This window comes from Tamandua tetradactyla, chromosome 1, assembly GCF_023851605.1.
Source record: "Tamandua tetradactyla isolate mTamTet1 chromosome 1, mTamTet1.pri, whole genome shotgun sequence".
In the NCBI taxonomy this organism is placed as follows: Eukaryota; Metazoa; Chordata; class Mammalia; order Pilosa; family Myrmecophagidae; genus Tamandua; species Tamandua tetradactyla.
Window position 1 is genome coordinate 15,383,879 of NC_135327.1, and position 22,506 is coordinate 15,406,384.

A 22,506-nucleotide genomic window follows, 5' to 3' on the forward strand; every position below is an offset into this window, starting at 1 on the left:
AGAGACCAGCTCTGCAAGAAATACTAAAGGGAGCACTAGACACAGATATGAAAAGACAGAAGAGAGAGGTGTGGAGAAGAGTGTAGAAAGAAGGAAAATTAGATATGACATACAAAATAAAAAAGGCAAAATGGTAGAGGGAAGTGCTACCCAAACCGTAATAACACTAAATGTTGATGGATTGAACTCCCCAATCAAAAGACAAAGACTGGCAGAATGGATTAAAAAACAGGATCCTTCTATATGCTGTCTACAGGGAACACATCTTAGACCCAAAGATAAACATAGGTTGAAAGTGAAAAAACGAAGCTGGAGGTCTCACGCGGCCTGACTTTAAGGCATATTATGAAGCCACAGTGGTCAAAACAGCATGGTACTGGCATAAAGATAGATATATTGACCAATGGAATCTAATAGGGTGTTCAGATATAGACCCTCTCATCTATGGACATTTGATCTTTGATAAGGCAGTCAAGCCAACTCACCTGGGACAGAACAGTCTCTTCAATAAATGGTACCTAGAGATCTGGATATCCATATGCCAAAGAATGAAAGAGGACCCGTATCTCACATCTTATACAAAAGTTAACTCAAAATGGATCAAAGATCTAAACATTAGGTCTAAGACCATAAAACAGTTAGAGGAAAATGTAGGGAAATATCTTATAAATCTTATAATTGGAGGCGGTTTTATAGACCTTACACCTAAAGAAGAGCACTGAAAAGAAAGAAAGAAAAAAATGGGAACTCCTCAAATTTAAACACTTTTGTGCATCAAAGAACTTCATCAAGAAAGTAAAAAGACAGCCTAAACAATGGGAGACAATATTTGGAAACGACATATCAGATAAGGTCTAGTATCCAGAATTTACAAAGAGATTACTCAACTCAACAACAAAAAGACAGCCAATCCAATTACAAAATGGGAAAAAGACTTGAACAGACACTTCTCAGAAGAGGAAATACAAATGGCCAAAAGGCACATGAAGAGATGCTCAACGTCCCTGGCCATTAGAGAAATGCAAATCAAAACCACAATGAGATATCATCTCACACCCACCAGAATGGCCATTATCAACAAAACAGAAAATGACAAGTGCTGGAGAGGATGTGGAGAAAGAGGCACACTTATCCACTGTTGGTGGGAATGTCAAATGGTGCAACCACTGTGGAAGACAGTTTGGCGGTTCCTCAAAAAGCTGAATATAGAATTGCCATATGACCCAGCAGTACCACTGCTAAGTATCTACTCTGAGGACATAAGGGCAAAGACACAAACGGACATTTGCACACCAATGTTTATAGCAGCATTATTTACGATTGCAAGGAGATAGAAACAGCCAAAATGTCCATCAACAGACGAGTGGCTAAACAAACTGTGGTATATACATACGATGGAATATTATGCAGCTTTAAGACAGAATAAACTTATGAAGTATGTAACAACATGGATGGACCTTGAGAACATTATGTTGAGTGAGACTAGCCAAAAACTAAAGGAAAAATACTGTATGGTCTCATTGATATGAACTGACATTAGTGAATAAACTTGGAATATTTTGTTTGTAACATACCACCAGGAGATAGAAATAGGGTAAGATATTGGGTAATTGGAGCTGAAGGGATACAGACTGTGCAACAGGACTGGATACAAAAACTCAGAAATGGACAGCACAATACTACCTAACTGTAATGTAATTATGTTAAAACACTAAATGAAGCTGCTTGTGAGAATGATAGAGGGAGGTGGGCTGGGGACATACTTAAATCAGAAAGATAGATGTTAAAGATTGAGATGGTATAATCTAGGAATGCCTAGAGTGTATAATAACAGTGAAATGTACAAGGTACAATTTTAAAAATGTTTTGCATGAGGAAGAACAAAGGAATGTCATTATTGCAGGTTACTGAAAATAGATGGTAATTAATGTTTTAAAATATCACCCTCTGCGTGAGACTAAAGCAAAAAATGTTTATCTGTTACAAAATTAATATTTTGAGTAGTGCATTTCCTAATATGACTTATGTAGATAGTTTGATTGAATGCCATAAGTACTTGGAATCTCAGGTAGGACATGAGATTTTGTTGGTTTGTCCAGAGTGATGCCCCAATGAATCCCAGAGTGATTCGATCAGTGAGTGGAAAAGTATCTGCAAAGCCCCCTTTGGGGAGTGGTGAGAATGGGGAGAAATTCAACTTCCCCAAGTGGAATTCTTGATATTCTCACAAATATCAACCAAATTTGTGGTTGGACACCAAACCTCTAGGCAGAGCCCCCAGTCTTGGGGTTTGTTCATGTGAAACTTAACCCTGCAAAGGATAGGTCAAGTCTACTTAAAATTTAGGCCTAAAAGTCACCCCCAAGAGAGCCTCTTTTGTTGCTCAGATGTGGCCCCTCTCTCCAGCCAACACAATGAGCAGTCTCACCACCCTACCCCTCTCTACGTGGGACATGACTCCCAGGGGTGTGGACCTTCCTGGCAACATGAGACAGAGATCTTGGAATGAGCTGAGACTTAGCATCAAGGGATTGAGAAAACCCCTAGAATGAGCTGATACTTAGCATCAAGGAATTGAGAAAACCTTCTGGACCAAAAGGGGGAAGAGTGAAATGAGACAAAGTGTCAATGGCTGAGAGATTCCAAACAGAGTCAAGAGGTTGTCCTGGAGGTTATTCTTATGCATCATGTAGATATCATCTTGTTATTCAAGATGTAATGGAGAGGCTGGAGGGAACTGCCTGAAAATGTGGAGCTGTGTTCCAGTAGCCATGTTTCTTGATGATGATTGTGTAATGATACAGCTTTCACAATGTGACTGTGTGATTGTGAAAACCTTGTGTCTGATGCTCCTTTTATCTACCTTGTCAACCCATGAGAGGAACATATGGAATAAAAATAAATAATAGGGGAACACATGTTAAAATAGATTTAGTTTGAAATGCTAGTGGACAGTGAAAGGGATCAGTAAGGGGTATGGCTTGTAAAAAATTTTTTTTCTGTTATATTTTTCTGTTGTCGTTTTATTTCTTTTTCTGAATTGATGCTAATGTTCTGGGAAATGATCATGATGATGAATATGCAACTATGTGATGATATTGTGAATTGCTGAGTGTATGTGTTGGGAATGTTTGTGCTTCTTGTAATTTTTTTTTAATTAATAAAAAATTTTTAAAAAAAGAACCCACAAAGTAGCTGTTAGAGCTGATGAATGAATTAAGCAAAGTTGCAGCATACAAAATCAACATGCAGAAATTAGTTGTATTTCAGTACACCGGCGGTGAACAATCTGAAAATGAAATCAAGAAAACAATTCTATTTTCAATAGCATCAAAAAGAATACAATAATTAAGAATAAGTTAACAAGAAGGTAAAATACTTGTACAGTGAAGTCTATAAAACATTTCTGAAAGAAACCATAGAAGACTTAAATAAATAGGAAGACATTTCATGTTCGTGGATTGGAAAACTTAACATTGTCAAACTGACAGTACTGCCCAAAGTAATTGTTCTAGTTTGCTATCTGCCAGAATGCAATATACCAGAAACAGAACAGCTTTTTGAAAAGGGCAGTTTAATAAGTTGCAAGTTAACAGTTTTTAGGCCACGGAAAAGTCCCAATTAAAGCAAGTCTATGTTAATCTCCAATCTAAGGCATCCAGGGAAAGATACCTTGGTTCAAGAAGGCCAATGAAGTTCAGGGTTTCTCTCTCAAGTGGAAATGCACACGGTGAACACAGGGTTTCTCTCTTGGCTAGGAAGGGCACATGGTGAACATGGTATCATCTGCTAGCTTTCTCTCCTGGCTTCCTGCTTCATGAAACTCTCTGGGAGGCGTTTTCCTTCATCTCCAAAGGTCACTGGCTGATGGACTCTCTGCTTCTCGTGGCTAAGTTGTTCTGCTCTCTCACAATCTCCCATATCCACCAAAATGTTTCCTCTTTAATAGGATTCCAGTAAACTAATCAAGACCCACCCTAATGGGTGGAGACACATCTCTACCTAATCCAGTTTACCAGTCACTCTTGATTGAGTCACATCTCCAGGGAGATGATCTAATTACAGTTTCAAACATAAGTGACTGAATAGGGATTAGAAGAAATAGCTGCCTTTACAAAATGGAATTATTATTAAAACATGGCTTTTCGAGGGTACATACATCCTTTCAAACTGGCACAGTAACATACAGATTTAATGCATTACCTACCAAAATCCCAGAGGTGTTTTATGCAGGAATAGAAAAAAAGAAAAAATCCATTCTAAAATTCATACAGAATTCCTAGGGAAAGGGACTCTGAAAGAAGAAAAACAAAGTTGAAAGACTTACACTTCCCAATTTCAAAATTTTCTACAAAGCTATAGTAATTGAAACAGTGTGGGAGAGCTACCAGTACCCATAGAACCTGCACAGCCAGAGACCTTTGGAGCAGAAGAGTAACACCCTTGGGGAAGCGTTACGAAATGAGGAGAGAAAGCTAGCAGAAGTTGCTATATGCCCTCCCAGCTGAGAGAGAAACGCTGAGCCTCATGGGCCCTTTCTTTGGAGTTAAGGTGGACAGAAACAGCAGATTGCGATATCCTATGCTCTGTTTAAGAATCCCAAAATTCTTCTCCTAGATGAAGCAACTAGTGCACTTGGTGCTGAAAATGAGTACCTTTTCCAAGGAGGTCTAGACCTCCTAATGGAGGAAAGAATAATGTTATTGTTACCCATCATCGGTCCACCATGAACAATGTTAATATGGTTGTTGTTCTTAACCAAGGAAGAACTACTGAGTTTGGGAAACAGAAAGAACTGCTTTCAAAACCAGATGGTCCTGGCAACATGGCACAGAAATTATAGAGTAAGCTGGGACTCAACATCAAGGGATTGAGAAGACCTTCTCGACCATAAGGGGGAAGAGAGAAATGAGACAAAATAGTGTCAAGGACTGAGAGATTCCAAACAGAGTTGAGAGGCTATCCTGGAGGTTACTCTTACACATTAAATACATATGACCTTTTTAGTTAAGGTGTAGTGGAGAGGCTGGAGGGAAGTGCCTGAAAATGTAGAGCTGTGTCCCAGTAGCCATGTTTCTCGAAGATGATTGTATAATGATACAGCCTTCGCAATGTGACTGTGTGATTGTGAAAACCTTGTGTCTGATGCTTCGTTTATCTACTTTATGGACAGATGAGTAAAACATATGGATTAAAAATAAATAAATAATGGGGGAAAAGTGTTAAAATAAATTTAGTAGATTGAAATGCTAGTGATCAATGAAAGGGAGGGGTAAGGGGTATGGTATATATGTTTTTTTTGTTGTTTTCTTTTTATTTCCTTTTCTGAATTGATGCAAATGTTCTAAGAAATGATCATGATGATGAATATACAACTATGTGATAAAAAAGAAAAAAAGAATGTTCATATTGTATGTTGATTGGTTTTATTAATAAAAATTTTTAAAATAATAAAGTAAAAATAGGAATAAAAATAAGAAAAGAAAACCAAATAAAATGTAAATTGGGGAAGGCAAAAAAAAAAAATACCCCGAAAAAAACAGGTGGGATATATAGAAAATTAATGAACAAAGTTTTATTGCAGCATAATAATTCAATTATTTGTAAATTGAATATAAGACTTTAAAGCAAAATGGCAGTGCAGAAAAATGCTTGGAGACTGTATGAAATCTATAAATCATCTTCAAGTTATTTGAAATATACTTATTTTTTTCCCAGTGTATAAAATATTCTTTTGAAATATACCTGTCCTAAAGATAAAAAATACTAGTAAAATAATAATTTAAAAATAATGGCGATAAAATGTCCATAAATCAGAAGACTCAATACTAATAAAATGTCAGTTCTCTCCAAATTGATGTATGGATTCTCTGAAATCCTAATTAAAATCACAGGCAAGACTTTTTGTAGATATTAATAAGCTGATTCTAAAATGTGTATGAGAAAGACAAAGGAACTATTAATTGTCAAACCAGTCTTGAAAAAGAATAACAAAGTTGGAAGACTCAAACTACTTAATTTCAAGTTTTTTTATAATTCTACAGTAAACAAGACATCATGATTATAGGCAAAAGAATAGACCAATAGAGTAATGGAATAGAATAAGGAGGTCAGAGTAATCCACATAAATATGGTGAATTGATTTCGTTACTTTTTATAAAATTGTTTTTGAGATATCTTCACACACGTATAGTCCATACATGGTGTGCAGTCAGTATCATCACATAGTCTGCATTTACCACTGTAGTCACTTTTAGAACATTTGCATCACTCCAGAAAAAGAAATGTAGAGAAAAAACTCATTCATCTCATACCCCTTACCCCTTCCCTTTTCTTGACCACTTGTATTTCAGTCTATCCAATTTTTCACACTGTATCACCTCCTATTACTTACCTATTTTCTAACCTTAATTTTTTACTCATCTGTCCATACCCTGGATAAAAGGGTTTCAGACACAAGGTTTTCACAACCACATTGTCACATTGTAAAAACTATATGTTTATACAATCGTCTTCAAGAATCAAGACTACTGGAAAGCAGTTCAACAGTTTCAGGTACTTTCCTCCAGCCTCTCCAATATACCATAAACTAGAATAACCTCCAGGATAACCTCTTAGCTCTGTTTGAAATCTCTCAGCCACTGAAACTTTATTTTGTCTCTTTTCTCAAGAAGACTTTTTCAATCCCATGATCCCAGGTCCTGGCTCATCCTGCTAGGCCTGTCTCATGTTGCCATGGAGATTTACACAGGTGGGAGTCATGTCCCACATTGAGGGGGAGGGAGGAGGGCAGTGAGTACCCCTGCCCAGTTGACTTGGAGAAAGAGGCCACAACTGAAGAACAAAAGAGGTTCTCTGGGTGTGACTTTTAGGCATAATTTTAAATAGGCTTAGCTTCTCTTTTTCAGCAATAAGTTTCATAAGGGTGAACCTCAAGATCAACATATTGAATTAGTTTGCAAGAATATCAGGGATTTCCCATATGGGAAGTTGAATATTTCCTCCTTTTTCCCTAGTTCCACAAGGAAATTTTTTATATATATATACATCTGTGGTAGTTAGATTCAGATATCAGCTTGGCTAGGTGAAGGTGCTTAGTTCTACTACTGTGAACGTGAGCCAATGGCATGTGAACCCCATCTGTTCTTGATTACATCTGCAGTCACCTAGGAGGCATGCCTGCTGCAGTGAATGATGTTTGATTTTATTGGCTGGTGTTTAAATGAGAGACTCAATGTAGCACAGCCCAAGCAGCTCAGGATACCTCATCTCAGCACTCGGAGCTCAGCCCAGGCCTTTGGAGATGCAGAAAGAAACCACCCCGGGTTGGAACCCAGAGGCCTGGAGAGAAGGCCAGTAGAGCTCGCCCTGTGTCTTCCTGCATAAGAAAGAACCTCAGTTGAAAGTTAGCTGACTTTCTTCTGAAGAACTAATGAAATAAATCCCCTTTTATTAAAAGCCAATCCGTCTCTGGTGTGTTGTATTCTGGCAGCTAGCAAACTAGAACAACCCCTTACCCCTCCCTTTCATTCATCACTAGCATTTCAATCTACTAAAGTTATTTTAATATTTGTTGCCATTATTATTTATTTTCAATCCATATGTTTTACTCATCTATTGATAAGGAGATAAAAGGAGCATCAGAACAAGTTTTTCACAATCACACAGTCACATTGCAAAAGCTTTATCATTATATAATCATCTTTAAGAAACATGGCTACTGGAGCACAGCTCTACATTTTCAGGCAGTTCCCACCACTCTCTCCATTACACCTTAACTAAACAGGTGAAATCTATATAATGCATAAGAATAACCTCCAGGATATCCTCACAACTCTGTTTGGAATTTCTCAGCCATTGACATTTTATTTTGTCTTATTTTACTCTTCCTCTTTTTGGTTGAGAAAGTTTTCTCAATCCCTTGATGCTGAGTCCCAGTTCATTCTAGGATTTCTGTCCCATGATGCCTGGAAAGTCCACACCCCTGGGAGTCATGTCCTACTTAGAGAGGGGGAGGGCAGTGAGTTTGCTTGTTGTGTTGGCTGAGAGAGAGAGGCCACATCTGAGCAACAAAAGATGTTGTCTTGGGGATGACTCTTAGGCCTAGTTTTAATTAGGCTTAGCCTATCCTTTGTGGGGTTAAGTTTAATATGAACAAACCCTCAGATTGTGGGTTCTGTCTATTGCTTTGGTTGTCCCCACTGCTTGTAGGAATATAAAAAATTCTCCACTTGAGAAAGTTGAGTTTAACCCCTTTCACTTTTTTATTTACTGTTCAAATCACTCTTGGATTTATTGGGGCATCACTCTGGACAAACCTAGAAAATCTCATTCCTACTCAAGGGTCTATAAACTTATGGTGTTCAGTTAAGCTATCCATATAAGTTATATTAGGAAAAATGTAAATTTTGTACCAAATAAACATTTTTTGCTTTAGTCTCACACATAAGTTAAAGTTTTAAAATATTAATTAGCATCTATTTTCAAACCCTGCAATATTGACATTCCTTTATTCTTTCTCATACAAGAACATTTTTAAATTTGTACATTTGGTCACTATCATTATTCACTCGAGGCATTCCTAGATTATACCATCTCAGTCTTTATTTTCTGATTTAATTTGTGCCCCCAGCCCTCCTCCCTCTAGCATTCTCATATTCAGCTTCATTCATTATACTAACATTATTGTATTACAGTTAGATAGTACTGTGCTATCCATTTCTGAATTTTTGCAATCAGTCCTGTTACACAATCTGTATCCCTTCAGTTCCAGTTACCCAATATCTACCCTATTTCTATCTCCTGATGACCTCTGTTCCCCTTTTTTCTTTTTTGAATGATGTGGCAAAGTGTTAAAATTGGTGGAACTGGGTATTGGGGTGGGGATATATTTTGGAGTTCTCTGTATGATTTTGTATTATTTTTGTAACTATCTTGCAAGTTGAAAGTTATTTCAAAATAAATTTTTTTCACATGGGCAGGCACCGGGACCTCTGTTCTTAACTGGAATTCTCCAAGTTCATTCACTAATGTTAGTTCATATCAGTGAGACCATACAGTATTTCTCCTTTTGTTTTTGGCTAGTCTCACTCAGCATAATGTGTTAAGTCCATCCATTTTGTTACATACCTCATAACTTTATTCTGTCTTACAGCTGCATTATATTCCATCGTATGTATATACCACAGTTTGTTTAGCCATTCCTCTGTTGATGAACATTTTGGCTGTTTACATCTCTTGGTAATTGTAAATAATGCTGCTATAAACATTGGTGTGCAAGTGTCCATTTATGTCCTTCCCCTCATGTCCTCTGAGTAGATACCTAGCAATGGTATTGCCGGGTCATATGGTAATTAGCTTATAAACTTAGCTTCCTGAGGAACCGCCAAGCCACCTTTTGCAGTGGTTGTCCCATTCCCCAAGGGAATTCTGCAAATATTTTTTTATTCTCTACCCAAATTACTCTCGAATATGTCGGGGCATCACACTAACATCTACACATCAACAAACTCTCACCCTCTATTCGTGATTCCATGTAATTATGATGTTCAAATACTATACAAATTCAATTAGATAATGCGCTACCAAGAAGGCAGGGTTAAAATGGCGGCTTAGCAATGTGCACGTTTTAGTTCATCCTCCAGAACAACTCCTAAATAACCAGAAACAGTACAGAACAGCTCCTGGGGCCATGTCAGTGACCGGACACACAGCATATCCCAGTCTGGACCAGCTGGACCAGCTGCGAGCCCCCCCAGAACCATGAGTTCCCCAAGCCGTGGCAGCTGGCACCCCTCCCTCATAGGCTGCTTCCCAGAGGGGGAAGGAAAGAGACTTTACCGGCAGCAGGGGCTGAGCCCAACCAAACGCCATTGTGGAATTAATTAACAAATTCTGACAACTAAAAATAGGCCCCCAGCTCAGGTGAACCTGGTCAAAGCAGAGGTTGCTCATTTTTGCCCTGGCACCAAGAGGGCAGGGCTGACGGAAGAGATTAAAAAAAAAAAAAGAAACAGGTTTTTTTGGCTGTGTTTCTACAACGGCTTGACTGCCTTTGGATACAGCGGGCAGGACTTCTCAGGCTGCAGCTGCCCCCGATATAGGCAGAAACAAGCTCATTTGAGTGCTTGTCTGGAGCCTGTGCCTTCCCCAGGGGAGGGGTGAAGCTCAACTCAGGTGGAATCCCTCCCTTAAGGAATTCAGACACCAGAGTTTGGTAATTTGAAGCCATTAAAACCAGCCAACAACCTCTCCTCTGTCTCCACCACGCCCCCAGCAGGGAGAGTCTGCCAAAGTTAAAGGCACTGCATCATCTTAGATGAGACCTGCAGGCAGACAAGCGCCACATAGTGGACAGAATAAGAAAAACAGAGTCCAGAGACTTCACAGGAAAGTCTTTCAACCTGCTGGGTCTCACCCTCAGGGAAAACCAACGCATATGACTCTTTCCTCCTGATAGGAGGCCAGTTTGGTCTGGGAAAATCTGGCTGGGGTCTATAATACCTATGTAGACCCTTCTAAGGGTGGGGGGTGGGGGGAAGGCACCACGCAAACAGGGCAAGAAACAAGAAAACAAGAACTAAAAAATTCTCCTCTGTTAAACACAACCTAAGCTAGAGGTCCAGAAAAAGCTGAACTGAATGTCAAAGAACAGATGGACAACAAATTTATCCAGCAAAAAAACTCTAGGTAAAGGAAGTGAAAGCAATCTCCAGAATAAACTAATTAAGGTAAATAAATACCTAGATGCCAGCAAAAAACAATAAATCACACTAGGAAAATTGAAGATATGGCCCAGTCAAAAGAACAAACCAACAATTCAAATGACATACAGGAGCGGAAACAATTAATTCAGAATATACAAACAGACTTGGAAAACCTCATCAAAAACCAGATCAATGAATTGAGGGAGGATATAAAGAAGGCAAGGAATGAACAAAAAGAAGAAATCGGAAGTCTGAAAAAACAAATCACAGAATTTATGGGAATGAAAGGCGCAGTAGAAGAGAAGGAAAAGCAATGGAAACCTACAATGTTAAATACTGAGAGGAAGAAGATAGAATTAGTGAACTGGAGGACAGAATATCTGAAATCTGACAAGAAAAAATATATCATTAAAATAAACAAATCAGGGCGGGCCACAGTGGCTCAGCAGGTAAGAATGCTTGCCTGCCAAGCCCAAGGACCCGGGTTCGATTCCCGGTACCTGCCCATGTAAAAAATAAATAAGTAAACAAATCATATTATGCTAGCATATATCTCCTTATCTTCACCCATGAGTTTTCTTTTTATTTTGGTTAAGTTGACACAGGTGATCTGGCTGAATTGGAAGTTTGGAATACCTATTAGCTTTGGTGACCCATCCCCGCCTTTACTACATAAGGTGATTTTGACACAATTATGGATTGATATGACAAAACAGCTGGCATAGTGCTAACAATCTGAACATAAAAAATAAATATACAGACTCTACTAGAAAGCATGCATTGCACTTTACTTGAAGTTGAGTTTTCACCTTAATATCTATGTGACAAACTAATAGTGATTTTGAGATATGTTTTTAAAATTTGTTTTAGTAGTGAATAGTCAAATGAACAAAGTTGAATTATTATTTACCAAAACAAGAGCATTAAATTATTTATACAGTGAGTTAAATACATTTAAATATGGTAAATTAAATAAGTTTAAAAGTTTAAAATTAATTCATGGAAATTGACTTGTGCTTTATTTTTTCTAGTAGACTTGCATGTGTTTTTTCCCCCAAGGGTGTTTATTCTATAGGGTTAAAGTTTTGATTAATGCAGAGGCCAGTTATATGTTTACATAGGGATATATAGTATGATTTGATCTTATTATACTTTTCCCAGAAAGGGGAATTAATAAAAAAGATGATACTCTTTTAAAAGATCACAAAAAACTGAAGACAAACATAGGTTCACATTTTAATATGTGCTGTATAATATGATCATTAAATTTCAGACCAATGACAACTTTTTTTCAACAGAATAGTTTCCCATTCATAGTGAATGGTAACATGCATTTAAAATATTTGAAATTGTGCTCAGTGCACAATTTGTGTAAGAAAAATTTCACTGAAAGAAAGAATGAATGAACAATGAATATAAGTAGATAAATAATATAGCAACTTCTATTAAAAATTAATTTCATTCAACCTTCTATTTGCCTGAGAATGTACCAGGAACTGGGAATAAAATAATGAATAAAACATGTACTTTACTTTCTAAAGAAGGAGTTAGAAAATGAATAATCCATGCTTTTTAAGTTCAAAAAATCAGAAGTCTATCTAAAAGGATGCTTTGTATGATCGTTTCATTTAAGGCTACCAATAGCTTCAGGACTGGAGGGATCAAGTAATCATTGAGGGCCTCAGGTACAAAAATTCCTGGGCACAAATGACAACTCTTTGTGTGACAAGTCTTTTTGTCTCTGGCTTCTTTTCTTCCACAAGGATATAACGGAATAGTCCATGGCTTTCCGAAGAAAAGAAAATATAGGAGAAAAAATGGAAAAATATGAGCAGGGACTCAGGGAATTGAATGACAATATGAAGCACATGCATGTACGTGTTGTGGGTGTCCCAGAAGAAGAATAGGGAAAAGGAGGAGAAAAACTAATGGAAGAAATTATCACTGAACATTTCCCAACTCTTATGAAAGACTTAAAATGACAGATCCAAGAAATTCAGCATATCCCAAAGAGAATAGATCCAAATAGACATACTCCAAGATACTTACTAATGAGAATGTCAGATGTCAGAGAGAATCTTGAAAGCAGCAAGAGAAAAGCAATCCATCACATACAATGGAAGCCCAATAAAACTATGCATAGATTTCCCAGCAGAAACCATGGAGGCGAGGACACAGTGGGATGATATATTTAAATTACTAAAAGAGAAAAACTGCCAACCAAGAATCCTATACCCGGCAAAATTGTCCTTCAAAAATGAACGAGAAATTAAAACATTTTCAGACAAAAAAATCACTGAGAAAATTTGTGACCAAGAGACCAGCTGTGCAAGAAATACTAAAGGGAGCACTAGAGACAGATATGAAAAGACAGAAGAGAGAGGTGTGGAGAACAGTGTAGAAAGGAAGACTATGAGTAAAGAAGAAAAATTAGATATGACATATAAAATCCAAAAGGCAAAATGGTAGAAGAAAGTACTACCCATGTAGTAATGACACTAAATATTAATGGATTAAACTCCCCAATCTAAAGACATAGAGTGAGAGAATGAATTAAAACACAGGACCCACCTTTTCATTGTCTACAGGAAACACATTTTAGACCCAAAGATAAACATAGGTTGAAAGTGAAAGGTTGGGAAAAGATATTTCTTGCAAATAACAACCAGAAAAAAGCAAGAATAGCTATACTAATATCCAACAAATTAGACTTCAAATGTAAAACAGTTAGAAGAGACAAAGAAGGATACTATGTATTAATAAAAGGAATAATTCAGCACGAAGACATAACAATCATAAATATTTATGCACTGAACCAGAATGCTTCAACAAACATGTGGCAAACACTTAAAACACTGAAAAGAGACATCAACACATCTACCATAATAGTTTGAGACTTCAATTCCCCACTCTCATCAATTGACAGAACATCTAGACAGAGGATCAATAAAGAAACAGAATTTGAATAATGCAATAAATGAGCTAGACTTAACTGACATTTTAGAACATTACAATCCACAACAGCAGGATGCACCTTTTTCTCAAGTGTTCATGGATCATTCTCAAAGATAGACCATATGCTGGGTCCCAAAGCAAGTCTCAATGAATTAAAAAAGATTGAAATAATACAAAACACTTTCTTAGATCATAAAGGAATGAAGTTGGAAATCAATAATAGGCAGAATGCGAGGAAATTCACAAATATGTGGAGGCTCAATAACACACTTTTAAACAACCAGCAGATCAAGGAAGAAATTACAAGAGAAATCAGTAAATATCTCGAGGAAAATGAAAATGAAAACACAGCTTATCAAAACTGAAGGTATGCAGCAAAGGCAGTGCCTAAGTGCCTTTATCAGAAAAGAGGAAAGGGCAAAAATCGAGGAATTAACTGTCCACTTGAAAGAACTAGAGAAAAAACAGCAAACTAACCCCAAAGCAAGCAAATGGAAAGAAATAACAAAGATTGGAGAAGAAATAAATGAAATTGAGAACATGAAAACAATTGAGAAAATCAGTAAAACCAGAAGATGGTTTAATGAGATAATGTGTTATCTAAAGTGTAAATCTTGCACCAAATAGACATCCCTTCCTTTGGTCTCACACAGAAGCTCAAGTCTTAAAATATGGACCATATCATTCTTTTTTTATTATTATTAATTAAAGAAAAAAGAAATTAACACAACATTTAGAAATCATTCCATTCTACATATGCAATCAGTAATTCTTAACATCATCACATAGATGCATTATCATCATTTCTTAGTACATTTGCATCGATTTAGGAAAAGAACTAGTAAAACAACAGAAAAAGATATAGAATGTTAATATAGAGAAAAAAATAAAAATAATAATAATAAAAAAAAGAAAAGGAAAAAGAAAAAAAACAAAAGACACAAACAAACAAACAAAACTATAGCTCAGATACAGCTTCATTCAGTGTTTTAACATAATTACATTTCAATTAGGTATTATTGTCCATTTTTGAGTTTTTGTATCTAGTCCTGTTGCACAGTCTGTATCCCTTCAGCTCCAATTACCCAATATCTTACCCTGTTTCTAACTCCTGATGGTCTCTGTTACCAATGACATATTCCAAGTTTATTCTTGAATGTCAGTTCATGTCAGTGGGACCATACAGTATTTGTCTTTTAGTTTTTGGCTAGACTCACTCAGCATAATGTTCTCTAGGTCCATCCATGTTATTACATGCTTCATAAGTTTAGTCTGTCTTAAAGCTGCATAATATTCCATCGTATGTATATACCACAGTTTGTTGAGCCATTCGTCTGTTAATGGACATTTTGGCTGTTTCCATCTCTTTGCAATTGTAAATAACGCTGCTATAAACATTGGTGTGCAAATGTCCGTTTGTGTCTTTGCCCTTAAGTCCTCTGAGTAGATACCTAGCAGTGGTATTGCTGGGTCATATGGCAATTCTATATTCAGCTTTTTGAGGAACCGCCAAACTGCCTTCCACAGTGGTTGCACCATTTGACATTCCCACCAACAGTGGATAAGTGTGCCTCTTTCTCCGCATCCTCTCCAGCACTTGTCATTTTCTGTTTTGTTGATAATGGCCATTCTGGTGGGTGTGAGATGATATCTCATTGTGGTTTTGATTTGCATTTCTCTAATGGCCAGGGACATTGAGCATCTCTTCATGTGCCTTTTGGCACATCCTTGTCTTGTTCCTGATCTTAGGGGGAAAGTTTTCCATTTTTTCCCATTGAGGATGATATTAGCTGTGGGTTTTTCATATATTCCCTCCATGATTTTAAGGAAGTTCCCTTGTATTCCTATCTTTTGAAGTGTTTTCAACAGGAAAGGATGTTGAATCTTGTCAAATGCCTTCTCTGCATCAATTGAGATGATCATGTGATTTTTCTGCTTTGATTTGTTGATATGGTGTATTACATTAATTGATTTTCTTATGCTGAACCATCCTTACATACCTGGGATGAATCCTACTTGGTCATGATGTATAATTCTTTTAATGTGTTGTTGGATTCGATTTGCTAGAATTTTGTTGAGGATTTTTGCATCTATATTCATTAGAGAGATTGGTCTGTAGTTTTCTTTTTTTGTAATATCTTTGCCTGGTTTTGGTATGAGGGTGATGTTGGCTTCATAGAATGAATTAGGTAGCTTTCCCTCCACTTCGATTTTTTTGAAGAGTTTGAGGAGAGTTGGTACTAATTCTTTCTTGAATGTTTGGTAGAATTCACATGTGAAGCCGTCTGGTCCTGGACTTTTCTTTTTAGGGAGCTTTTGAATGACTGATTCAATTTCTTGACTTGTGATTGTTTTTTTGAGGTCATGTATTTCTTCTTGAGTCAAAGTTGGTTGTTCATGTCTCTCCAGGAACCCGGCCATTTCATCTAAATTGTTGTATTTATTAGCGTAAAGTTGTTCATAGTATCCTGTTATTACCTCCTTGATTTCTGTGAGGTCAGTGGTTATGTCTACTCTTCTGTTTCTGATCTTATTTATTTGCATCCTCTCTCTTCTTCTTTTTGTCAATCTTGCTAAGGGCCCATCAATCTTATTGATTTTGTCATAGAACCAACTTCTGGTCTTATTGATTTTCTCTGTTGTTTTCATGTTTTCAATTTCATTTATTTCTGCTCTAATCTTTGTTATTTCTTTCCTTTTGCTTGCTTTGGGGTTAGTTTGCTGTTCTTTCTCCAGTTCTTCCAAGTGGAAAGTTAATTCCTACATTTTTGCCTTTTCTTCTTTTCTGATATAGGCATTTAGGGCAATAAATTTCCCTCTTAGCACTGCCTTTACTCTGTTCCGTACGTTTTGATATGTTGTGTTTTCGTTTACATTCACCTCGAGATATTTACTAATTTCCCTTGCAATTTCTTCCTTGACCCACTCGTTGTTTAAGATTGTGTTGTTGAGCCTCCATGTATTTGTGAATTTTTTGGCACTCCGCCTATTATTGATTTCCAACTTCATTCCTTTATGATCCGAGAAAGTGTTGTGTATGATTTCAGTCTTTTTAAGTTTGTTAAGACTTGCTTTGTGACCCAGCATATGGTCTATCTTTGAGAATGATCCTTGAGCACTTGAGAAAAAGGTGTATCCTGCTGTTGTGGGATGTAATGTCCTATAAATGTCTGTTAAGTCTAGCTCATTTATTGTAATTTTCAAATTCTCTCTTTCTTTATCGATCCTCTGTCTAGATGTTCTGTCCATTGATGAGAGTGGTGAATTGAAGTCTCCAACTATTATGGTATATGTGTCTATTTCCCTTTTTAGTGTTTGCAGTGTATTCCTCATGTATTTTTGGGAATTCTGGTTCGGTGCATAAATATTTATGATTGTTATGTCTTCTTGTTTAATTGTTCCTTTTATTAGTAGATAGTGTCCTTCTTTGTCTCTTTTAACTGTTTTACATTTGAAGTCTAATTTGTTGGATATTAGTATAGCTACTCCTGCTCTTTTCTGGTTGTTATTTGCATGAAATATCTTTTCCCAACCTTTCACTTTCAACCTGTGTTTATCTTTGGGTCTAAGATGTGTTTCCTGTAGACAGCATATTGAAGGATCCTGTTTTTTAATCCATTCTGCCAGTCTGTGTCTTTTGATAGGCGAATACAGTCCCTTAACATTTAGTGTTATTACTGTTTGGATAATATTTTCCTCTACCATTTTGCCTTTTGTATTATATATATCATATCTGATTTTCCTTCTTTCTACACTGTTCTCCATACCTCTCTCTTCTGTCTTTTCGTATCTGACTCTAGTGCTCCCTTTAGTATTTCTTGCAGAGCTGGTCTCTTGGTCACAAATTCTCTCAGTGACTTTTTTTTTGAAAATGTTTTAATTTCTCCCTCATTTTTGAAGGACAATTTTGCTGGATATAGAAGTCTTGGTTGGCAGTTTTTCTCTTTTAGTAATGTAAATAAATCATCCCACTGTCTTCTAGCTTCCATGGTTTCTGCTGAGAAATCTACACTGTTCTAGTTTGCTAGCTGCTGGAATGCAATATACCAGAAACCGAATGGCTTTTAAAAAGGGGAATTTAATGAGTTGCTAGTTTACAGTTCTAAGGCCGAGAAAATGTCCCAATTAAAAGAATCCTAAAGAAATGTCCAATCAAGGGCATCTAGGGAAAGATACTTTGGTTCAAGAAGGCCGATGAAGTTCAAGGTTTCTCTCTCAAGCGAGAGGACACATGGCGAACAGAGTCACGGTTTCTCTCTTGGCTGGAAGGGCACATGGCAGACACGACATCATCTGCTAACTTACTCTTCTGGCTTCTGGTTTCATGAAGCTCCCCGGGAGGCGTTCCCCTTCTTCATCTCCAAAGGTTGCTGGCTCATGGACTCTCTGCTTTGTGGTGCTGCAGTATTCTCTGCTCTCTCTGAGTCTCTCATTCTCCAAAATGTTTCCTCTTTTATAGGACTTCAGAAACTAATCAAGACCCACTCAAATGGCTGGAGACATGTCGTCACCTAATCCAGTTTAGCAACCATTCTTAACTAAATCATATCAACCAGGGAGATGATCTCATTACAGTTTCAAACGTACAGTATTGAATAGAGATTATTCTACCTTTAAGAAATGGGATTTATATCAAAACATGGCTTTTCTTAGGGGGCATATATCCTTTCAAACCAGCACATACACATAGTCTTATTGGGTTTCCCTTGTATGTGACAGATTGTTTTTCTCTTGCTGCTTTCAAGATCCTCTCTTTGTCTTTGACCTCTGACATTCTAACTAGTAAGTGTCTTGGAGAATGCCTATTTGGGTCTATTCTCTTTGGGGTCCGCTGCACTTCTTGGGTCTGTAATTTTAGGTTTTTCGTAAGAGTTGGGAAATTTTCAGTGATAATTTCTTCCATTAGTTTTTCTCCTCCTTTCCCCTTCTCTTCTCCTTCTGGGACACCCACAACACGTATATTTGTGCACTTCATATTGTCATTCAGTTCCCTGATCCCCTGTTCAAATTTTTCCATTCTTTTCCCTATAGTTTCTGTTTCTTTTTGGACTTCAGATGTTCCATCCTCCAATTCACTAATTGTAGCTTCTGTCTCTTTAAATCTACCATTATAGCTATCCATTGTTTTTTCCATCTTTTCTACTTTGTCCTTCACGCCCATGAGTTCTGTGATTTGTTTTTTCAGTTTTTCTATTTCTTCTTTTTGTTCAGCCCATGTCTTCTTCATGTCCTCCCTCAATTTTTTTTAAATTTTTTTTATTCATCAAAAAAAGAAAAGAAATTAACACAACATTTAGAAATCATTCCATTCTACACATGCACTCAGTAATTCTTAGTATCATCACATAGATGTATGATCATCATTTCTTAGTACATTTGCATCGATTTAGGAAAAGAACTAGCAAGACAGCAGAAAAAGATATAGAATGTTAATATAGAGAAGAGAATTAAAATAATAATACTAATAAAAATATATATATATAAAAGGAAAAAGAAAAAACAAAAACAAAAGATACAAACAAATAAACAAACAAAAAACTATATTTCTGGTGCAGCTTCATTCAGTGTTCCAACATAGTTACATTACACTTAGGTATTATTGTGCTGTCCATTTTTGAGTTTTTCTATCTAGTCCTGTTGCACAGTCTGTATCCCTTCAGCTCCAATTACCCATTATCTTACCCTGTTTCTAACTCCTGCTGGTCTCTTTTACCAATGATATATTCCAAGCTGATTCTCGAATGTCGGTTCACATCAGTGGGACCATACAGTATTTGTCCTTTAATTTTTGGCTAGACTCACTAGCATAATGTTCTCTAGGTCCATCCATGTTATTACATGCCTCATAAGTTTAGTCTGTCTTAAAGCTGTATAATATCCCATCATAGGTATACGCCACAGTTTGTTTAGCCACTCGTCTGTTGATGGACATTTTGGCTGTTTCCATCTCTTTGCAATTGTAGATACTGCTACTATAAACAATGGTGTGCAAATGTCCGTCTGTGTCTTTGCCCTTAAGTCCTTTGAGTAGATACCTAGCAGTGCTATTGCTGGGTCATAATCCATTCTGCCAGTCTATATCTTTTGATTGGGAAATTCAGTCCATTAACTTTTAGTGTGATTACTGTTTGGATAATATTTTCCTCTACCATTTTGCCTTTTGTATTATATATATCATATCTGATTTTCCTTCTTTCTACACTTTACTCCATACCTCTCTCTTCTGTCTTTTCGTATCTGACTCTAGTGCTCCCTTTAGTATTTCTTGCAGAGCTGGTCTCTTGGTCACAAATTCTCTCAGTGACTTTTTGTCTATAAATGTTTTAATTTCTCCTTCATTTTTGAAGGACAATTTTGCTGGATATAGAAGTCTTGGTTGGCAGTTTTTCTCTTTTAGTAATTTAAATATATCATCCCACTGTCTTCTAGCTTCCATGGTTTCTGCTGAGAAATCTACACATAGTCTTATTGGGTTTCCCTTGTATGTGACAGATTGTTTTTCTCTTGCTGCTTTCAAGATCCTCTCTTTCTCTTTGACCTCTGACATTCTAACTAGTAAGTGTCTTAGAGAACGCCTATTTGGGTCTATTCTCTTTGGGGTGCGCTGCACTTCTTGGATCTGTAAATTTAGGTCCTTCATAAGAGTTGGGAAATTTTCAGTGATAATTTCTTCCATTAGTTTTTCTCCTCCTTTTCCCTTCTCTTCTCCTTCTGGGACACCCACAACACGTATATTTGTGCGCTTCATATTGTCATTCAGTTCCCTGATCCCCTGCTTAAGTTTTTCCGTTCTTTTCCCTATAGTTTCTGTTTGTTTTTGGAATTCAGATGTTCCATCCTCCAGTTCATTAATTGTAGCTTTTGTCTCTTTAGATCTACCATTGTAGGTATCCATTGTTTTTTCCATTTTTTCTTCTTTGTCCTTCACTCCAAGTTCTGTGATTTGTTTTTTCAGATTTTCTATTTCTTCTTTTTGTTCAGCCCATGTCTTCTTCATGTCCTCCCTCAATTTATTGATTTGGTTTTTGAAGAGTTTTTCCATTTCTGTTCGTATATTCAACATTAGGTGTCTTAGCTCCTGTATCTCATTTGAACTCTTGGTTTGTTCCTTTGACTGGGCCATATCTTCAATTTTCTGAGTGTCATCCATTATTTTCTGCTGGTGTCTGGGCATTTGATCAGATTTCCCTGGGTGTGGGACCCGGCTGGTTGAAAGGTTTTTCTATGAAATCTCTGGGCACTGTTTTTCTTTTCCTGCCCAGTAGGTGGCGCTCATGGCGCTCGTCTGTCTGCAGGTCCCACCAGTAAAAGATGCTGTGGCTCCTTTAACTTGGCAATCTGAATCTCGCAGTCGGCCCGGGAAACCGCGCGTCTCGGGGGGGTCGCCGGCCACCGCGGCTTGGGGGAGTCCCGGTCCAAATTGTCCAGCTGGCCTGAGATGCCGAGCGTGGCTGGAGGGCCCCACTATCCAACGTTCCCAGTCAGACCGGGGAGCCACGTGCGTGGAGGGGACCCCAGTCGCCAGCCGCCCCGGCCGGGAAAACGCGCACCCCTCGGATATCTCACCGCAGCAGATTCTCCCTGCCCGTTCAACTGTTCCAGAATGGGGTACGCTGTCTTTTTGGTCTCTGTCGTGGCTCTGGGAGCTGTTTCGTATTGTTTCTGTTTCTTTAGTTGCTGTTCTGGAGGAGGAACTAAGACCCGCGCATCTTTCTAAGCCGCCATCTTCTCCTGAATCGTCCTCCCTCAATTTATTGATTTGGTTTTTGAAGAGGTTTTCCATTTCTGTTCGTATATTCAGCATTAGTTGTCTCAGCTCCTGTATCTCATTTGAACTATTGGTTTGTTCCTTTGACTGGGCCATATCTTCAGTTTTCCGAGCGTGATCCGTTATCTTCTGCTGGCACTGGGCATGTAATCAGATTTCCCTGGGTATGGGACCCAGCGGGTTGAAAATTTTTTCTGTGAAATCTCTGGGCTCTGTTTTTCTTATCCTGCCCAGTAGGTGGCGCTCGTGGCGCTCGTCTGTCTGCGGGTCCCACCAGTAAAAGGTGCTGTGGCTCCTTTAACTTTGGAAAACTCTCGCTGTGGGGGCGGGTCACCAGCCGAAGCGGCTTGGAGGAGTGCCAATCCGACTCTCCCAGTCGGCCCGGGAATCCGCGCGTGGGGAGGGTCGCCGGCCTCCGGGGTGTGGGGGAGCGCCTGTCCAAATTTCCCAGCCGGCCCGGGGCGCCAAGTGTGGCGGGAGGGCGCCGGCCGCCGCGGCTTGGGGGAGTGCCTATTCACCGTTCCCAGCCGGACCGGGAAGCAACGTGTTTGGAAAGGACCCCGGTCGCCGGTCTCCGCGGCTTGAGGGATCTCTGATCCAATTCTCCCAGCTTGTCCGGGGGGCCGCGCATGGGGAGGGGCGGCGTTAGCTGCCACAGCTTGAGGGGATCACCTGTCCAATTCTCCCAGCCAGCCCGGGAAGGAGGTTGGGAGGAACTCCGGCCCCCTGCCGCCTCGGCCCGGGGAAGTGTGCGCCCCTCGGTGATCTCACTGCAGCGGGTTCTCCCAGCCAGTCAGTCGTTCCAGAATAGGATACGCTGTCTTCTTGGTCTCTGTCGTGGCTCCGGGAGCTGTTCTGTACCGTTTCTACTTCCCTAGTAGCTGTTCTGTTGGAGGAACTAAGACCTGCGCATCTTACTAAGCCGCCATCTTCTCCGGAAGTCAAACAATATTCTTAATTATTTTAGATATGAAACTTGTCATGCTGGAGCCCTCAGTTCAATTCTTGGTGCCTGCTTGAGGCCTCATTTGAATCATCTTGCAGGAGATCCCACTAGTACGATATGCACGTGGCCCA

General features: G+C 38.4%; 1 protein-coding gene across 2 annotated transcripts in view; it reads left to right on the plus strand.

Annotated features, from left to right (window-relative positions):
- SAMHD1 (SAM and HD domain containing deoxynucleoside triphosphate triphosphohydrolase 1) overlaps positions 1-22,506 on the plus strand; it is a 136,164-nt gene that overhangs the window by 83,652 nt on the left and 30,006 nt on the right. The window lies entirely within an intron of this gene.